The sequence below is a fragment of the Phragmites australis genome, chromosome 19 (genome assembly GCF_958298935.1).
Source record: "Phragmites australis chromosome 19, lpPhrAust1.1, whole genome shotgun sequence".
NCBI classification, from domain to species: domain Eukaryota; kingdom Viridiplantae; phylum Streptophyta; class Magnoliopsida; order Poales; family Poaceae; genus Phragmites; species Phragmites australis.
The window spans coordinates 13,664,360-13,683,392 of NC_084939.1; positions in this window are offsets into that span (position 1 = coordinate 13,664,360).

Here is a 19,033-nt window from a genome sequence, read left to right on the forward strand (position 1 = left end):
CCAGAAATACTGGAGAAATTCAATATAGACAAATCATATCCATCCAAGACTCCCATGGTTATTCAATCTCTTGATATGGAGAAAAATCCATTTAGACCACGGGAGGAAGGAGAAGAGGTACTAGGATCCGAGGTTTCATATCTCAGTGCTATTGGAGTGCTTATGTATCTTGCAAATTTTACCAGGTTTGATATCGCATTTGTAGTGAACTTACTAGCTAGGCATGACACTGCTCCAACTAAACGTTATTGGGTGGGAGTCAAAAATATCTTTCGATACCTCTAAGGCACTGTAAAAATCTTGGTCTTCTCTTTCAAAGAAAACAAGATATGAATATGATTGGATACATTGACGCTGGCTACTTATCAGATCTCCATAATACTAGGTCTCAAACAGGCTTTGTATTCTTGCACAATGGAACAACTATTTCATGAAAGTCTTCAAAATAGACTCTAGTGGCTACATCCACAAATCATTCTGAAATAATTGCATTAGATGAAGCATCACATGAATACGTGTGGCTTCGCAGAATGATAAACCACATACAACAATCATGTGATATTTGTTCCATTGAATCCCCAATAATTAATACGAAGATAATTCTGCGTGCATTGCTCAAATGCAAATAGGTTACATATAGAGCAATATAACCAAACTTATTGCTCCTAAAATATTCTATCCTCATAAATTACAAAATAATAGGGAGATAGAAATCTTGCAAGCTAAGTCATGTGATAATCTCGCTGATCTATTCACTAAGTCTTATCAACTTCTATATTCCAAAAATGTGTTCACGGAATTGGTATGCAACGACTGTGAGATTTGCATGGTTCTGGAGGAGTTGATCCTTGAATGATAACCTGTTCATATTACATTAAACTCTTTTTCCTTTATGAGTCTTTTCTATACGATTTCTCATATAAGGTTTTTAATGAGGCAATATCTACCTTATTTCTCCTATTTTCCCAAGTGATTTTTCGGAGGTTTTAAAATGATCCAAAGATCATAATTATTACTCTCTAAGCTTATCAATGAGTTTTTTTCCTTCCAGATTTCTCATATGAGCTTACAATGAGACAGTAGCCGATATATATCATATCTTTTCTTCTTATATTTTTCCTTTGGGTTTTAAAGGAGTTTTAATAGCATATCAATATATTATTTTATCCTCATTCCCATAGAGTTTTAGAGGAGTTTTTAACAAGAAGCTTACATTAAAGATAATTGATTAAGTGGGAGTGTTGAGAGTAGACATCCTCTACTTAATAAGCATGTGATCAATTAGTAATCTAATTACCATTAGCAGTTGAAAATTGGAAGGACACCTGTTTGAGAGGCAACCAACTGCACAAACAGATGCTTAGCCGTCCTTTCCCTATATATATATATATATATAAACACGCTAATCACTAAGAGAACTTCTTGATTCTATTGTTTACTCTCTGATTCTCTATTCGATCTACTACATCTGCATCACAAACACCAACCACGCCGAAGCGACAGGCCAGCATCGAATATGGGAGAAACTGGAAGCGACATCATAGAACCGGAAGCTTATGCAATCCCACTGGAAAATTGCTACACACGTCTACGAGAGTTACAAACCTGATAATACATCACAAAACCAGAACTTTGAAGCATCCCATCGGAATATATTTAACGCATGCCCGCACGAATAAACAAACCGGATTACTTCTTCCAAAACCATAAGAACAGCCACCGTACCAGAATATTTGCATTCGATGAATGCGGAACAACTCAAAACAGATTATATGCATTTAATACTGGATTAATATCATTAATGAAATAAAAAATGTGACCATTTTCCAAAAAATTATCGGAAGGAAAAAATCCAGTTTATTTGATCGTATATTACGGTAATATTGAAACTTTTTAATGGATGCAATTTTACAGGGCCCATGATATAGCTTATGTGGGCTCACTTTTTCGGCCCATATGTTGTTCCGGCCCATGTTTGTTATACCTGTACATGACTAGGGCATGGGCAACAATAAGCACTAATCTTGGAAAAATGTTCAAGAACCATTGATCACAAATTTGCCACGTGTGAGTTTTACTGAATAAATAGTTTTTTTATTGTAGGCAATACTTTTTTCTCTATTTTCAGTATTAAATGAAAAATCTGCAAATTGTGACCACGTATGGGCTTCCGCTTCTTGCTTCGTTCCGGTTTAGTTTTTTATGACGAATACAATGTGACATGAACAGTGTTGGGCTTAACTTTCCCAGCCGATTACTACTTCAGCCCGAACCACACAATTGCCTGGTCACTTGGGAAGTGTAAAATCCAAGTACCGTGAAACAGTAAATGTTTGTCTGATAAGCCGAAGTAATGGGTGGCACTTTGTGCTTCGTGCCTTCTAACTCCCACCACTTTCGCCCGTCCACCTATGTTGGTCACTTCAAATTCCCCACTCTCCCTTCTCCATCATACTCACTTCTCAATCCCTGATTTGTCTGCCAATCTCACTCCGTCTAGATTCCACAATGGCCGGTATTCCCCTAGCGCCTATGACTATGTCATTCTCTGGCACAAAGGAGATGATGCCAGAAGGACTCTGGTGCTAAATTGGGCCTTTATTCTGACGGGGAGCCTGAGTCATCCCCCTACTCTTATAGCTGGGGGAACTTCTTGGGTATGGGCACGCTGCCAAGGACCCAATCTTGCCGGTGAGCTCTGGAGAATTCGACGCCGCTACAGGAAGGGCGACTTCAGGAAACGACAATGATTCCAGTGCTGGTGAGGATGACAAGGATGAAAGAATCGACAACGGAAGTGAGGAGGATGTTGACGATGAAGAGGACGATGACAAGGAAGAGGAGGGTAGGAGAGATGATGAGGAGGGCAGCGACTCGTCGTCTGAGGAAGTGGAATCAGAGAGGGTGGCGAGGATGAAAGATGGCCCAATCTACATCTTTAGCGACACTTAAGACAGTAAGGATTTGTCGGTTTTGTCGAATGATGTTCCAAGTCCAAAGCAACGCCGGTGAGGGTAGGGGCTATGCCATACTTTTGCTATGCACCTTGCTTTTGTTATGCGATGGTTAGAAAATCTTTTGTCACTACAACAGAACTAATCATCCGCGACAGGTCATTAGTACCGGCTAGGCTAGAATCAGCACTAATCAACGCTGGAGCTCCATACCCAAATCTCTCATATCTCGATGCTGGAGCTCGAGCTCCCTCCCCCACCCATTGCCTGACCTCCTCCCAATCTGAATGCCCCACCTCCCTCCCATGCTGGCCCCAACGCCTGAGCTCCATCCGCCTCGCAATCTCTACCCCCATCAAAATCACACGCCACCACATCTCTCTCCACTCCCACTCCGCTATCACCATGGCTGTCGCCCACTCCCTCATCCACCCACCAGGGGTCCTAATCCCTTCCCACCACCCAACTCCCTCCCTCCTCCGCCTCCCCTGCCGTTGCTTCCCCCTCCGCCTCCGCTCCTCCTCCTCTGCCTCCACAGCCGACCTCACCACCTTCCCTAGGACCAATGGGATCCTCACGACCAAATCCATCGACATGGACGCCGCCACAGAGGGTGAACTACATGAGAATGGCTTCTAGAGCACGCGTGACACCAAGCTTCTCTGCACTGTGGGCCTAGCCACCATTGGCCCCACCGAGCTCGAGGCGCTCACCGTCAATGGGATGAACGTGGCCTGGGTCAACATATACCCAGTAGCCTCCACCCCGGCAACCCGATCCTGAGCCCCAAGGCTGAACCCCCATTGAAGTTGTTGAGGAAGATGCCTAGGAGGTCATGGCTTATTTGTCAAATTTTTGTGCTTGCATTCATAGTAATATTTGATCCACAAATGGATCTATTTTATTTCCCTCTATAGGCTTTCGATCTCCTCAACATGCTAAAGAAGGAAGAAGAAATGCTTCTAGCTACAGAAAGATAGGCAAAGGTAAAACTAATGATAATGACTATGCAATTTTTTGTCATTAGCATGTTAGGCCTATTCTCTTTAGGATTTATTTCTTCTGGGAACATGAGAGTCTCAGGCTATCATGTCACATAAGCATTCATCTACTTTGTACAATTTGGATTGGATGTATTGTTAGCCATATAATGAAAAAAATTCAACTTGGTACCAGCCTTAAGAAAGATGTGGTAGTAAGAGTTATCGTAGTTCACATGTAGGTCAATGCACAAAGTTTCAGATTAACTTTGTTTCTCAAAATTATATATAACATTTGTCAAATGTTAACCTAAAATGTGTTTTCTTGTGATTGGCGTCTCATCATAAACGTGCTTTCTTATGATTGGCAACTCCTACAGAGAGCCACTGGATGGCAGCACAAGTTTTTCAGCCTAGTTACATGTATGCCTTAAAATAGCCTCATACACCTGGACACTACAACTTTTGCTATTTTCCATATTATGATAACATTGTCATTGCCAAACGTGAAATGACCACTAATTACTACAATTCCTAATGAAACTTACTTGAAGTTTGCCTTAGAAATGTGACCATCGGTTATGACATGGTCCAAGTAAGAAGTCAAACTATTTTCTAATTGCTGGTAGAGAGAAATAGATATTATCCCCTACAATGCCATAGATTGAACTGCATAGTGCGTCCTTTGACGGTTCATGAAGCATTGTTGGAGCATACAAGAGTACCCTTTGATTCATTTTTATGTTGTCATTCTGTCTTGCTTGGATAATAGGATGCCAACAATGAGCATGGAAGAAGCTGGTTTGTGTGAGATGAAAATGATGGAGAAATGGCAAGAAAGGACTATGTTGGCGCAAGAAGATATCTTGAGATAACAAGTTCATCGAGGGCTGAGTCACATGAATGGCTCAAGCTTGAAGAAGTCGAGAGGGAGGAATGCCAAATATGTGTATGGTAAAAAGGATCGGTCCTTGGCCTGATGGCCAGGGGTCCATATTTATAGTACCAACAGGGTGTGAAATGTACAAGTCTACCCCTGCAGAGACATCAGTACAAATATCGCTATATCGCATGGGTCTAGAACTGGTCGAACCACACAGTATGGGTCTTGGTGGAATGTGCTTACTCCTAATTGGAAGATATTCTTCTATTATGGCAACACAATGGTGCAAGTGGCTGGGACATGGTGCGTAGCCAATCGCCTATTGTGGCGCCACACTACCAAGATATCAGGACAGCCTCCACTTGTGTGGGGGGTGTTAGGATGGCCTCCACTTGCATTGCATAAAATGTAGGTCACTTCCTTGGTGGTGGAGGATGGCATGTGGGACCCTTTTGGTTGATCTTTCCCCAAGGTCTAACAATTCACCCCTGGGGCTTTGGAAAGCATGTTCAGACTTCAGAGGGCAAGGGCTCTGGAGATTGGGGCTCTGGAAGGCTACGGAGCCTAGTGATTCGCCAGACCTTCGGGGACCCGTTTGTATGCAAGCATGGGCTGGTGGGCCAGAAGCATTGGGGTCTTCAATGGTGACCTCAAACAGTAGCCCCTCACGAGGATGGCCAGCAAAGTGGTCGGCCCCGCAATCTTTAAGGAGTAGGGCCCCTAGCGGTCCCTGGCTTTACCGTTAATGGCTTATGGCTCTTTGTCTTTGCGCAAATCATTTGGAAGATCCCACCCAACTAGTTTGGAATTTGAACATTCCATGACACCTGTGAAAGGGGTATTAAATGTGACCTGCGGTGGTTAGCAGGCGGTGGCACTTTATCTGGTAATGGGGGGTGCACATGGTGCCTCATCGTAGGTGGGTCGTGGGGAGCAGTTCTGCTCCCCCATGATTGCTGCCTCCTGGGTTAAAGGATGGGACATGTGTGGGTCTCCCCAGTAGTAAATAACTTCCCCTTATCTTTATAAGGAGAGGGTCTCGGCCAAGCAACAGTTTCGCTTAGCACCCTATTCTTATCTTCGTCTACCTCTGTGTTCGGCCGCCTATTCTATCATAGCACTTGCAACCTCCACCGTCGTTCAGTGTTTCTCGCCACCTCCTTGGGGCCCTCATGAATAGTTACAGTGCTCAAGGTGGGGCTGATGTGTCATTGATGGGCGGGGACGACGACGTACACAGGGCGGCCAGTACTCAGGTGGCACCGATTCCTCCTCCAATGCCGGGGCCACCACCAGGCGTGGAGCTCCGCCACGCTAGCAAGAAGTATCCCTAGTAAACTAGCATGCTGGGGAATCTGTTATTGACGATGTCGCGCTTGATCGGATGGTCGAGGAGGGGAATATCCCTTCCAGTTCTGTTGTCTGCGCTCTAGGGGGAGAGGAGATTTTGGAGCTCTGGGGTCATGAGACCATGGTGTTTGAGGCCTTCCTCGACGTGGGTCTTGATTTTTTGGCTGTGCTGCTCCTTGACGGGGTACTTCGCTTCTTCTTCGTGGAGCTCCCACAGCTCCATGCTAACACCATCGCTCGCCTGTCCATCTTCAACAGGACATGCAAGCGGAGGGGTGTGAAGGAAGAGGGACCTCTTGGCCACCATCCATCATGTGAGTAATATACTGAAGATGCGAATGGAGGATGGGGTGATGATGGCCCTCAACTTTAGCAGTGTCAACTTCCAGATACGGTCGGAGTATCACAAACTATTTCTAGTGAAAGCCAACCACGGTCGGTGGTACAACGGGTGGTCAGAGCAGTGGTTTTACTATGATGCCAGCTTCGGATCCCCCCTCCATTCTACAAACTATGACATCAAGTATGTCCCTACTCCGGTGCCTGACAACTCAGACGTCCAGCTTGCTGCGCGGTTGATGCCCCTCCAACGGGTGGCCCAGAGGATGAGCATGCATGATCTCGCAGAGGAGTTCACCATGCTGCGCGTCCGACCCCTTCGGGCAGACTGGAATTACTCATTTGAACAAGGGGGGAGGAGGAGCTGAATGTGCACTCTGGGCCCACCATCATTTTTGGTGAATCCTCATAATTGTTTTTAGTTTTTAATCCATAGATGTGAGATGCCTATCCTTTCTTTTTTCTTCCAGGGAACTGCCTTCAGTTGGAGCGAGCAGCTAAGATCACAGAAGAGTTCTTTAGTCCATTTACTACCACGAAGCAGGACCAACATGTGGGTTTGGTAGGGAGCTGAGAGTGGTACAACCGCATCTGCCACCATCTCGGGGTGGATGCTCCATCATGGATAAACCCATCAGAGCCCAAGGTCGCTGGGAAGCGAGGGCGTGCGACTTCTGGTGCCGTAGCCTCTGTGACTCTTGCGAACTCGCTCTGGGCCTGGCATCCACCTGCCTCTGAGAGCTTGCAGACCAACTTGGTAGCCAAGTCGTCTAGAGCACTACTGGATGATACGAAGCATCAGAGGTGAACTAGAAGCTCATGCGGCCTAGCTGAAGATGAGGCCCAGCCAGAGGGGGCGATAGGTAACATGGTTCGGTTCTTCTAGACCTCACCGGCCATGGCCAGAGCTGAAGAGGGGGGAGGCCTCTGTGGATTTTGATTGGGGCTTCATCGACTCAGATGATGAGGATGTTACAGGCCCCTCTAATGGAGGAACCAAGGCCCCAGGTGAGACATTATTACCTCATTCGCTTACTCCTATTTTCCTGCTTTCTTTTGAAATGCTGTTGGGTGCCGCTTTGTAAGATTTTGGGCCTTTTTGTTTGTTTCAAAAAAGATATCGTGCCACTCAGTGGGCTCCTCCAGCTAGCAGTTTTAAGTTTATATCATGTAGTAGCGATGCTTTGGGATCATAACTTAGGCTCTCGAGGTGTTTTAGTGGTTACTGAGATAGGTCTGTTCTCGGCCCCTGTTTTGAAGGCCTCGAAGCCCCAGCGACAATCGAAGATCTCTCTGGAGATGCCCCTGATAGCCACTACGGAGGGCGTGGTTCTACCACCATGAGAGGCTGAGCCAGTGCTGGCAGAATTGAACCCTCTACAGGGGCCGACTCTGCATCAGTTGAGGGGGGCCTCGGTCTTGAGGACCTAACCTCTGATGACTTTGTGCTACGCTCGAAGGCTTTGAGTGCCTTTGCCTCAAGTTCCTCTCTCTATAGGAGTGGAGGGATAGAGCAGTTGGTGGCCTGGGGTCTCCTCGAGGGCTTGGAGGTGCACCTGGAGGTGGTGGTCCTGCAGGTAAGGAGTTGATCGAAGCTTCCCAAGCCTGGTATCTATTTCTAGGCGGCTCATCTTAACCTTCCTATGATGTGCCTTGTAGTAATTGATTGTGATGTGGGCAACAGGGTGCGCGTGATCCCAAGCCCTTGCTACGGCTTGTGATGAGGCGGCGGTGCACTGACAAGCCTTCGAGAGGGCCAAGAAATAGGCGGAGTCTGCTGAGAGTTATCTGCAAGAGGAGGCAATGCTTCGCAAGTGTGAGTAGAGCCTTTGGTGGGAAGAGGTGGCATGGTGGGAGCACGAGGAGGGTCTTCATCAAGAGATGGTGGAATGGTGGGAGCATGCAGAGGATGAGAAGTGAAAGGCTATCGGAGCCCTCCGGGAATTGGAGGCATCCCTCGAGGCGACCACTGTGGCCAACGCAATAGCAATGTGCGATGCTGAGATCCTCCGGACGACGATGGCCAACGTCTAGTGGGAGCTGAGAGAGACTAGGGTGACGGAGGAGATGCTGCATGAAGACCGTCGTGGGTTAGTCGGGATGAAGTCATGCCCGTCCCTTCCTTCCTGGAAGCACCAGTTCTGATGCTCTGTTGGATCCAGTCTATTGCGAGGGTGATGACCAATGCTGTTGAGGCCTATGCGAGGTCCAATGTATGCATGGCCTTGGCTCTTCAGCTGGCTCTACTGCATTGGGCAGGGCTCCACTAGTTTGAGGCGTTGGAGCAGTAGGTGCTGGACTATGTGGTCAAGGGTTTCCAGCCAAGAGAGCCCCAAGTGGAAGCTCATGCGGCCCTGGACAACTTCCACCGGGTAGTATGGGCGAAGCATAGCCGGGTCATGACGCTATGTTATATGGCAGCTCATGTGAGGCTTAGCGGTCTAGGGGCTTCCTGCCCTAACTTCTCTGCGAGGGGCCAGACTTCTCACCAGGAGCGCTTGAACGCACCTCAATTGTTTGGACATCCCTCAGACCAGGTTGTTGCTCCGCGGGAGCATTCTCCATGTGCGGACAACGCTTCTCGGGATTCTCCTCTGGAAGTGTAGCTCTAATTAGGCTCCTTTTTTGTTTTTCTTCTTCTTCCTGCAGAAGGCTAGGGTCCTACTATTTTGATTACCTTCTCCTATTTTGTGGACTTTTGACTTCATTTGTCCCTTGGGGGAATCTCTGCCTCGTGCTTGTAATTATCTTTATTTGTTGCTGGGGTATTTGCGCCATGCGGCTAACTTGAGTAGGATTTGCGCATACAAGTGTGGTGGCCTAAGGCCAGGTAGGGCCACACCAGTGCCAGGGACATCGTCTTCAGGGAAGGGTCTAGTGCATCTCTAGTATCTGGGGTCACCTTACCTTTTTAGAGGCGGCGGTGGGATCACTTCATTATGCCCCGTGACTCCCACGAGCACATGAATCTGAAGGTGGCCACCAACATCCAGGTTAAGGAAGAGCCGGAGAACCTCAATGCTTCCGCTTCTACTCTTGCCTCGAAAGTGAGCTTCATTGAGAAGCACAACTGGAGGACAGCTTAGGAGGCTACTTGTCTGCATGTCTCTCATTGTTTTGTTCTTCCACGGGGCTCCATCGGAAGTGTGTCATGAGAGATACTTGAGTTCATCATGGCCGAAGTAAAGGCAAAGGATGCGGATGCAGCGGAGGCTTCGGCCGAGGCACTGTCAAAGGAAGAGTTGGATTTTTCGGCCTTTAAAGCATACCCCTTCCTAGCAGAACCTTCAACTTCCCGAGTCCAGGGGGACTGTATTTTTTGCAGGAGGTCTTCGCACTGGGGATATCTGTGTCGCCACATGGTGTGTTGTTACAGGAATTGACCCTCCACATCCCAGGGGAGTTCTGGGAGGCGTAATGATCTGGCACCCCCATCATCCCATAGTACATCGAGAAGGTGCAGGAGGCTAACGCACTAGCTAGGCCTAGAATCTATATGAAGGGATAACTGACATCCTAAGAGGGGGTGAATTAGGACACTTATAATTATTTTGGCTCGAAAAACTACACAAGATAAACCTATATCAATTTCTATCTAAATGTGCTCTAGGTTTATCTAGTGTGTCTACTCTACCGATCAAAGCACTTGCAACCTATCTAAGAAGGTAAATTACAAGAATGTAAATTCGGAAACATAAATGAGGTAGAGAGAGAGAAAACTCAGCGCAAGGGATTTTTATCCTATGGTATCGATGGCATGAATACCACCCCTAGTCCACGTTGGAGCTCCATAAAAGATATGCTCTTAGTCACAGCTCTTAAGCCACCAAGCCACCAAAGCAAGGTCTCACCATTAACCTCTCTTCCCGTTCCATGTCACCGTGATCACTTTGGAGCTTGAGCCACCAAGGCAAGGGTCTCTGTGTCCCGGCACAATCACCTTGCCACTGCTCCACACCAAGTCGGAGGGTCAACAAGCTTGCCGGTGAGTCACCAAGACTCCAAGGTATCACGTACCACTGGGTAAAAGGATGGATCACTCCTTGATCCACTCTTTAGGAAGCAATCACCTAGCAACACTCTCTTTAGACCTATAAGCACTAATCACTCACTAATCTTATGCTTAATCACCTTGGATAATCACATTAAGCAGTTTTGTGGCTTGGATGTCTCCTCAAGTGTGTATGAGCTTCCTCTAGACTCCAGCAACATGCCACACTTTCAAATGACTGAGTGGAGAGGTATTTATAGCTTCAAACCCATGCAATAGCTGCTAACCCAACGGCTCAAAAACGTTATCAACACCGAATGATCCGGTGAGAACACTAGTACTAACACCGGATCGGCTAGTTTGTGAGAGTGTACTCACAGTGTCCTCATCCGGTGAGTACACTCTCACAAACTAGCCGTTCGAACCCCACTCAAGCCTCTGTGAACACTAGACACTCTGGCGTATACTTCCCCTCCATGACAGACTATCCGGTGAGTTATCCTGAGCCATCCGAGCCTTTCCTTCTTCTCTGTGTAAATTGCTCTGGTGAAAGAATCCAGTGCACATCACTTCATCACCAAACTATCCGGTGAGTTGACTTCAGCCAACCAAGCCAATGCAACCCTCTTTGAAAATAATACTCTGATGTACACAATTTCCATCATCAAACCATCCAGTGCCTGGAACTTCGTTCTCCAACACTTGGCACCCTATGTAAATTAGTCTAGTGTTAGGCCTCTGGTGTGTACAACACATACACCGGACCTTCCAGTGTGTTGAAATTATTCTATTCATTTGCATTGTTCATTGTCTGGTGTGTGCAACACATTGATCACCTAACCATCTTGTGCTTTGATCTTCAACTTCAATGGCTGCAACCTTCTCTGGACAAAATGCTCCAATGTGTATCTTCTCTGATCACTAGACCTTCCGGTGAGATCTTCAGGTCTCTCTCCCCTTTGTCAAATATGATACAGTGAGTTCAACACCCAGAGCACTGGACCATCCAGTGAGGCAAATCTTCCTGGGACTTCTCCAATTCAGTCCAACTTTGTCTTGTCTACGGTGGATTCTTCATGTATTACATCCATGAGACCTACAAATATATATTCTTGATAAACATGTTAGTCTCATTTACTATGTTGTCATTAATCACCAAAATCACAATCATAGCCTAATAGGGCCATTTTCGCTACAATCTCTCCCTTTTTATGATTGATGATAACACAACAAAAGCAAGTGGTAAATAATAAATAATACCAAATTTAAAGATCATAAACGAGCAAAAAGTCTTAACACATTGCTTGGAGTGCATGTTCTTACCACTTAGTCCCCTTTTGTTGTGGCTCCCCTTTCTCTATTGCCACTATCTCACTTGAATGACCTATGCAAGAGCTTCTCTTTTGTCAATCTAGGCACCTAACATCTTTTCTTCTCCCCCTTTGTCGACTTCGGCATTCCTAGATATCTTGCTAGTTGCTACAATATCCTCCATATTGTTCATCTTGCAAACTTGCATCTTGCTTTGGTCATCAAAATTCTCCCCCTTTGTCAACAATCTCATAAAAGGGGCTATAAACACATGTTGAACTTATGGGAAAAATATTAGAGCACATGGGAGAGAGTTTCACAAATCATGATCCAATAAAAGGATACCAATTGTATGGATATCACTACAAATGAATGATACCAATTGTAGGCTATGAAAGCACATGGATCATAATTTATGAAATTCACATAATATAGTCTAAATTCCCCCTATATGTGTGCATACAGACAATGAGAAAAAAATATATGCACAACTAGACAATATGTCAAGATAGGAAGTTTAAGATATATTATGCATGGAGGTAGCTTAAATGAATAAAAGATTTTACAATGACAACAGTTGAAGCATTTAAGTATCGCATACCTCTGAGGACATGTTGATTGCTCCATGACACTACAAAAATGTCACTAGAAACATATGTTAGTCTCAAAATCGCAACCTATAGGATATACTCCCTCTAAATGTGTGCATACAAGTGTTAAATACTTGTGAGATATATATGCACTTGTTGTTGATAACAATGGGGATTTGTCCTATATATTGGATAATGGCATATGAAAGATACAAAATTGTAAAACTAGTGCCAAGAAAAGAACCTACAACTAATAAACTATGTAGGTCATGGGTTAGACATAAACACAAGCAACCTACACTAGGCATTGCAATAAATTGAAATAATCATATGCAATCCTAGACGAGGCAAATAATCTAGAAGCAAAAAATAAAATACATAAATATAAATCTAGCTATCATTTACCTCTTTTACTTTTGGATGGGGATTTGGGTATACAATGATCATGATTTCCATCAAAGTGCCCAGACTTGTATACTTGACTTCTTTGCTTAAACATTCACTTCATCTTGTGAGCTAAGTCTCCAAATCCCCATAGCTACTTCGGGCTTCAAGTCTTCTTTGGAACCCAAACCAATTGGGGCCCCTTCATGTTGGTGATGACTTCCTTGGGCACCCAAATGGGTTGGTTCTACATCCAATCCTTTCTCCCAACTATGTGCATAACCACCTTGTCATTGTCCTTTTTCTTGAGCTTGTAGTGGTTGCTCTTGGTCTTGATCTTGTAGTTGGGCTTGGTGTTGAGGTTGGAGGTCTTGTTGGAGAGGTTCGCCATCTTCTTCTTCTCCTTAGTCTCCTTCTTCACTTGTTTGCATTGGAAAGACTTGTGGCCTTCTTGATGGTATTTGAAGCATGTCCCGGTGGACCCCTCCACAAGCTTTTTCACTATGAAAGCATGGCTATCTTGAGGAGGTTGGAGATGTCCTTTGCCTTTTAAACTCGCCAAGTCCTTCTTAAACTTATCCACTTCTTGCTTAAGATCATCATTCTCTTGTGCAATGAGGATGTTAGATGATTCTATAATAACATTCTCAACACAAAATTCATTACAAAAGGGTGAGCGTGATTATCAATTAAATTATTGCAAGAAGTAGAAGCATCTACCTCAGCCTTGAAATTAAATAGAGAGGTAGATTGCTTCAAAGGGACCTTAGTTTGAGATTAAATGCACTCAAATTTGCACAATAATTGTTCATAATTAGAAACAAAGATAGCATGAATGTCATTAAGTGCATTGAATTTCTTAACCTCTTTAGATTGTTTCTTAAGGGACCTTTGTTGCTCATTGATCAAATGAAGGAGTTCATCATAGGAGGGAGAATCCTCATCAGATTCATCATCACTTACATTGCTATCTATACATTTGGCCATGAGGCACTTGTGTGATGACTTACGCGATGACGACCTTGAGGAAGAGCTTCTCTTGGAGGAATGGATTGTGATGCTCTCATCACTTGAGATTGAATCTTCATCATCACTTACCCATCTTCCTATGCTAGCAAGTGTCTTGGCTCTCCCTTTTGTCTCCCTCTTCTTGATCCTGGTCTTCTTCTCCTTCTTGATGTGATCAATTATTTTGACCAAGTCTTTCATAGAGATTGGGTGATCAATCTTGGCATTGATCTTCTTGAGGTTCTTCTCCACTTATGAGATGAGCTTGGTGACTTCGGGATCCATCTCTTCATCACTTGAGGTGCTTTGCTCATCTTCTTCACAGCTCTCTTCATCTTTATCTCCATCATTTTTACTTGAGCTTGACTCTTGCTCTTGTCTCCTGATCCTTGCCTTCATGTGTTGGAATTGAGCTTGCTTGCTTGTGAGAGCAAGGTTCTTGGTGTCGAATGAGGAAGAAGCTTCCACCCCTATGTTCATTGTCATCTTATGGGCGGTGATCTTTCTGAACACTTGACTTGGAGTCATCTTCTTGATGTCATTGTTGTCCTAGATGATGGAAACTATCAACTTGTACTTGGGAAGAAGAACTTGAAGTATTCTTCTCACCACATGATCATCTTCAATTAGCGTCAAACCTTATCTATTGATCTCATTAACAAGAATGTTCAAATGAGAATACATATCATTAGCACTTTTATGGGGTAGTTGCTTGATGCCATTGAGCTTACTAACAAGCATATAATATTTCTCATTGCCCATATCCTTTATTCCTTCATGTATTTTCATGAGACTAATCCAAATATCATGTGTACTGGTGAGAGAATAAACATGATTAAATGTATCAACACAGATAGATGATAAAAGGATACTCTTGGCCTATGCATCTAATTGACTCTCCTTATTTGTGATGCGAGGTCTCATCCCATACTCGGTGACTCTCCAAACATCCAACCATCGAGCTTGCAAATAACAAGTTATTAGAATTTTCCACCGGGAAAAATTTGTGCCATCGAAAATTGGAGCATTATGGGAATCCATCCCAACCCCTAACGTCACAACTCACTAGGCGGTGAAACCTAACAATCACAATGAGACTAAGACTCAAATGCCACTTGAATTGGCAAAACCTTATGAAAGGTGTGAAGCTCTAACACAAATTGTAGAGCTAGATGTGAGCCCTAGCTCCAATACCAATTGAAAGGATCGGTGACGTCCTATGAGGAGGGTGAATTAGGACAATTAGAATTATTTCAGATCCAAAAACTACACAAGATAAACCTATATCTGTCTAAATATGCTATAAGTTTATATGGTGTGTCTACTCTACCAATCAAAGCACTTGTAACCTAACTAAGAAGGTAAATTGCAAAAATGTAAATGCGGAAATGTAAATGAGGTGGAGAGAGCAAAATCAACACAAATGATTTTTATCACATGGTATCGATGGCATGGATGCCACCCCTAGTCCACCTTGGAGCTTGACAAAGGAAATGCTCCCGGTCGGCACCCGGTCACAGCTCTTGAGCCACCAAGTCACAAAGACAAGGCCTCCATCCGGATGAGCCACCAAGCCACCAAGGAAAGGTCTCACCACTAGCCTCTCTTTCGGTTCCTTGCCACTATGATCACTTAGGAGCTTGAGCCACCAAGGCAAGGGTCTTCGCGTCCCCGCATAAACGCCTTGTCGCCGCTTCACACCAAGTCAGAGGGTCAACAAGCTTATCAGCGAGTCACCAAGACTCCAAGGTCCTAGCATACCACTTGGTAGAATGTTGGATCACTCCTTGATCCACTCTCTAGGCAGCAATCACGTAACAACACTCTCTCTAGGCCTATAAGCACTAATCACTCACAAATCTTATGCTTAATCGCTTTGGATGAAAACGAGCCCATGACTCCTTCAGATATCATCAATACTATTAATATTCCTCAAATCATACAAGGTCCAATTACAAGAGCACGTGCATAACAATTAGACCACCATGTGAACTTGTTTCTCGCTGTTCATGCTTCCTTGGATGGATTACTACTAAATTCTTGCGATATTTTATTGCTTAGGAACGTGGGAGAAGCACCACAACCTTACACGGATGTAACCCCTCGAAGGCCAAGTCTACTCAGACTTGAGGCTGAGCTCTAATCGTGGTCATGGTCGAAGTCGTGGTCATGGTCAAAGTCGTAGTCAAGTCTCAGAATAGCACATTAGTAAAACGGGTATAACTCTCTCATACGAAGTCTGTTTTAGGCAATCTTGGACATTCTAGAAAGCCTATGATGAGCACTTTCCAATGGATATGAGTTTGACCAAATATTCCTTATAGTTTAGTCAAAATCAAAGAAATAAGATGTTGCGCCACCGTTTTGGATCTAGTTGGGTCTTGTAATCGTGTCGAGGTTGAAGTCCAGGTTGTGTACACCTCTTTCCATAGATACACAATCCTAGGTCAATCTCCTCACGCCCCCCTATAAATATACAGTAGCCATCATAGTTTAGGTTTGAATTTAGCTTAGATTATTCTGTTTTAGATAGTTTCACTATTTATCAGTTTGTTGAACCCCAACTCGAGTACATCATTAGTAATTAGCAATATTCAAATTGCATCTTGTGTTCTCAATTCGCTTACAAAAAAAATCCTTCTTGGCGAGGTCAACCACGTCTTGGCATGGTTGATAACCATAGAGTAGTGGTGTTGTGGTTACGAGGGTTCTCGATATGTTCTAGTCGGAGCCATAGGATCATCAATGTCGAAACTCCATCAATCAACTTATCATATTACCTTAGGAAGGTCGGCAAGCTCACATCTAGTGGTATTAGAGCCTCAGTTGCCTATTAAGTAATCTTAGCAACCCCTTTTGCTTCGTCAAGTTCCATTACCTAGATCCAGAAAATTGCCTCACAAAAAGATTTATGTTTTAGTTCTTCCGTTGTCCAAACCACTTTGAGCCTTTCAATTTTTTTTTTAGTTTTAACATTGTTGAGTTTGAGTCCATCATTGGTGTCTTTGTTGCTGGTCAAGTCATCATGTTCTAGTTTCTAGTATCGAGTCTTTGCTAATTTAGTTGTTGAATAACTTGGCTTGCTCTAGTCTGCTAAGGCCGAGTTTGTGTCCCCACTTGGGATCTGACCAATGATCGCGTTTGCCCAATCTTCCAAAAGGTAATATGATAAGTCGATTGGTGGAGCTTCGACGTTGATAATCCAAAGGCTCTGAACAGAACAGATCAAGAACCCTCGCAACAACTACACCTCTACTTCGTGGTTATCAACCGTGCCAAGACGCGGTTGACCTCACCAAGAAGGCTTTTCATGCAAGAAAATCAAGAACACAAGCAAATATTGCTAATTACTAATGAAGTACTCGAGTTTGGGGTTCAACAAACCGAAAAATGATGATACTCTCTAAAATAAAATAATCTAAGCTAAATTCAAGCCTAAACTATGATGGCTATCATATATTTATAGGGGGACATGAGGGTGTCAACCTAGGGTTGTGCAGCCTTGCAAAGAGGTGCGCACAACCTTGACTCCGACCTCGACACGATTACAAAACCTGACAGGGTCCAGAACGGTGATGCAGCACCTTATTCCTTTGACTCTAACTAAAATATAAGGAATATTTGGTCGAGCATAGATCCATTGGAAAGGACTCGACATAAGCTTTCCAGTAAGTCCAAGAATGCCTAAAAAGGACTTCGTATGGGAGAGTTATACCAGTTTTATTGACATATTGTCTTGAGATTCGACCACGACCACGACTTCGACTAGAGCTTAGCCTGGAGTCAGAGTAGACTTGGCCTTCGAGGGGTGACATTCGGGTAAGATTGTAGTGCTTCTCCCACGTTCCTAAGAAATAAAATATCACAAGAATTTAGTAGTAATCCATCCAAGGAAACATGAACAGCGAAAAACGAGTTCACGTGGTGGTCTAATTATCATGCACGTGCTCTTGTAATTGAACCTTATATGATTTGAGGATTATTGGCAATATTGATCATATTCGAAGGAGCCATGGGCTCATCATCCTACCCCTCTTGAATTGGAGTCATCCTCAACTCAAGCTCGTCTTCTTCTCCGAGGTAGGGCTTCAAATCTGAAATGTTAAATGTGGGATTTAAGCGAGACTTAGCTTTATTGCAAGTGGTGCATCGGTACATGTAGTGTTCGATATCTTGTCTCATCTTTGGCCAAAAGAAGTGGGTAGCCAACACATCTTCAATCTTCTTTGCTCCAAAATGTGCCATCAATACTCCTCCATGCGCCTCCAGTAACAACAAAAAACCAACAGAGCTAGCTGGAATGCATAGCTTGTTAGCGCGATAGAGCAATCCTTCATTTAGCACATATTTATTCCATGTTTTCCCTTCTTTACAATGTTCAAGCACTTCTTTAAAATCCAAATCTGCAGCATATAAGTCCTTAATGGTCTCTAAACCAAAAATCTTATGATCAGGTTGAGATAACATAGTATAACGCCTAGAAAACACATCAACAATCACATTGTCTTTTCCTTTCTTATGTTTTATGACATGTGGAAAAGACTCAATAAATTCGACCCATTTAGCATGTCATTTATTCAATTTAGCTTGACTCCTAATATGTTTCAGTGATTCATGATCATAATGTATAACAAATTCTTTAGGCCATAGATAATGTTGCCAAGTTTCAAGCACACGAACTAAAGCATACAATTCTTTATCATAGGTAGAATAATTCAGACTTGACCCACTTAATTTTTCGCTGAAAAAAGCAACAGGTTTACCTTCTTAAATTAACATGTCTCCAATTTCAATCCCGCTAGCATCACACTCTAGCTCAAAGGTCTTACCAAAATTAGAGAGTTGGAGTAAAGGAGCATGGGTAAGATTCTCTTTCAACAACTTGAATAATTTTTCTTGTGTAGGTCCCCATTTGAAAATTACTCCTTTCTTTGTCAATTCATTCAATGTTTCAGCAATGGTGCTGAAATCCCGCACAAAGCACCGATAGAAACCCGCAAGACCATGAAAGCTTCTCACTTGGGTAACAGTCTCTAGGGTTGGACAGCTCTTTATGGCCTCAATTTTTTCTTCATCCACCTCTATTCCCTATGGAGTAACAACATAGCCAAGAAAGGAGACTCGATCCATGCAAGATACACTGTTCGAGGTTACCGAACAAATGTGCATCTCTCAAAGCATTAAAAACAGCACGTAGATGATCGAAGTGTGACTCATGTGAATTACCATAAATCAAGATATCA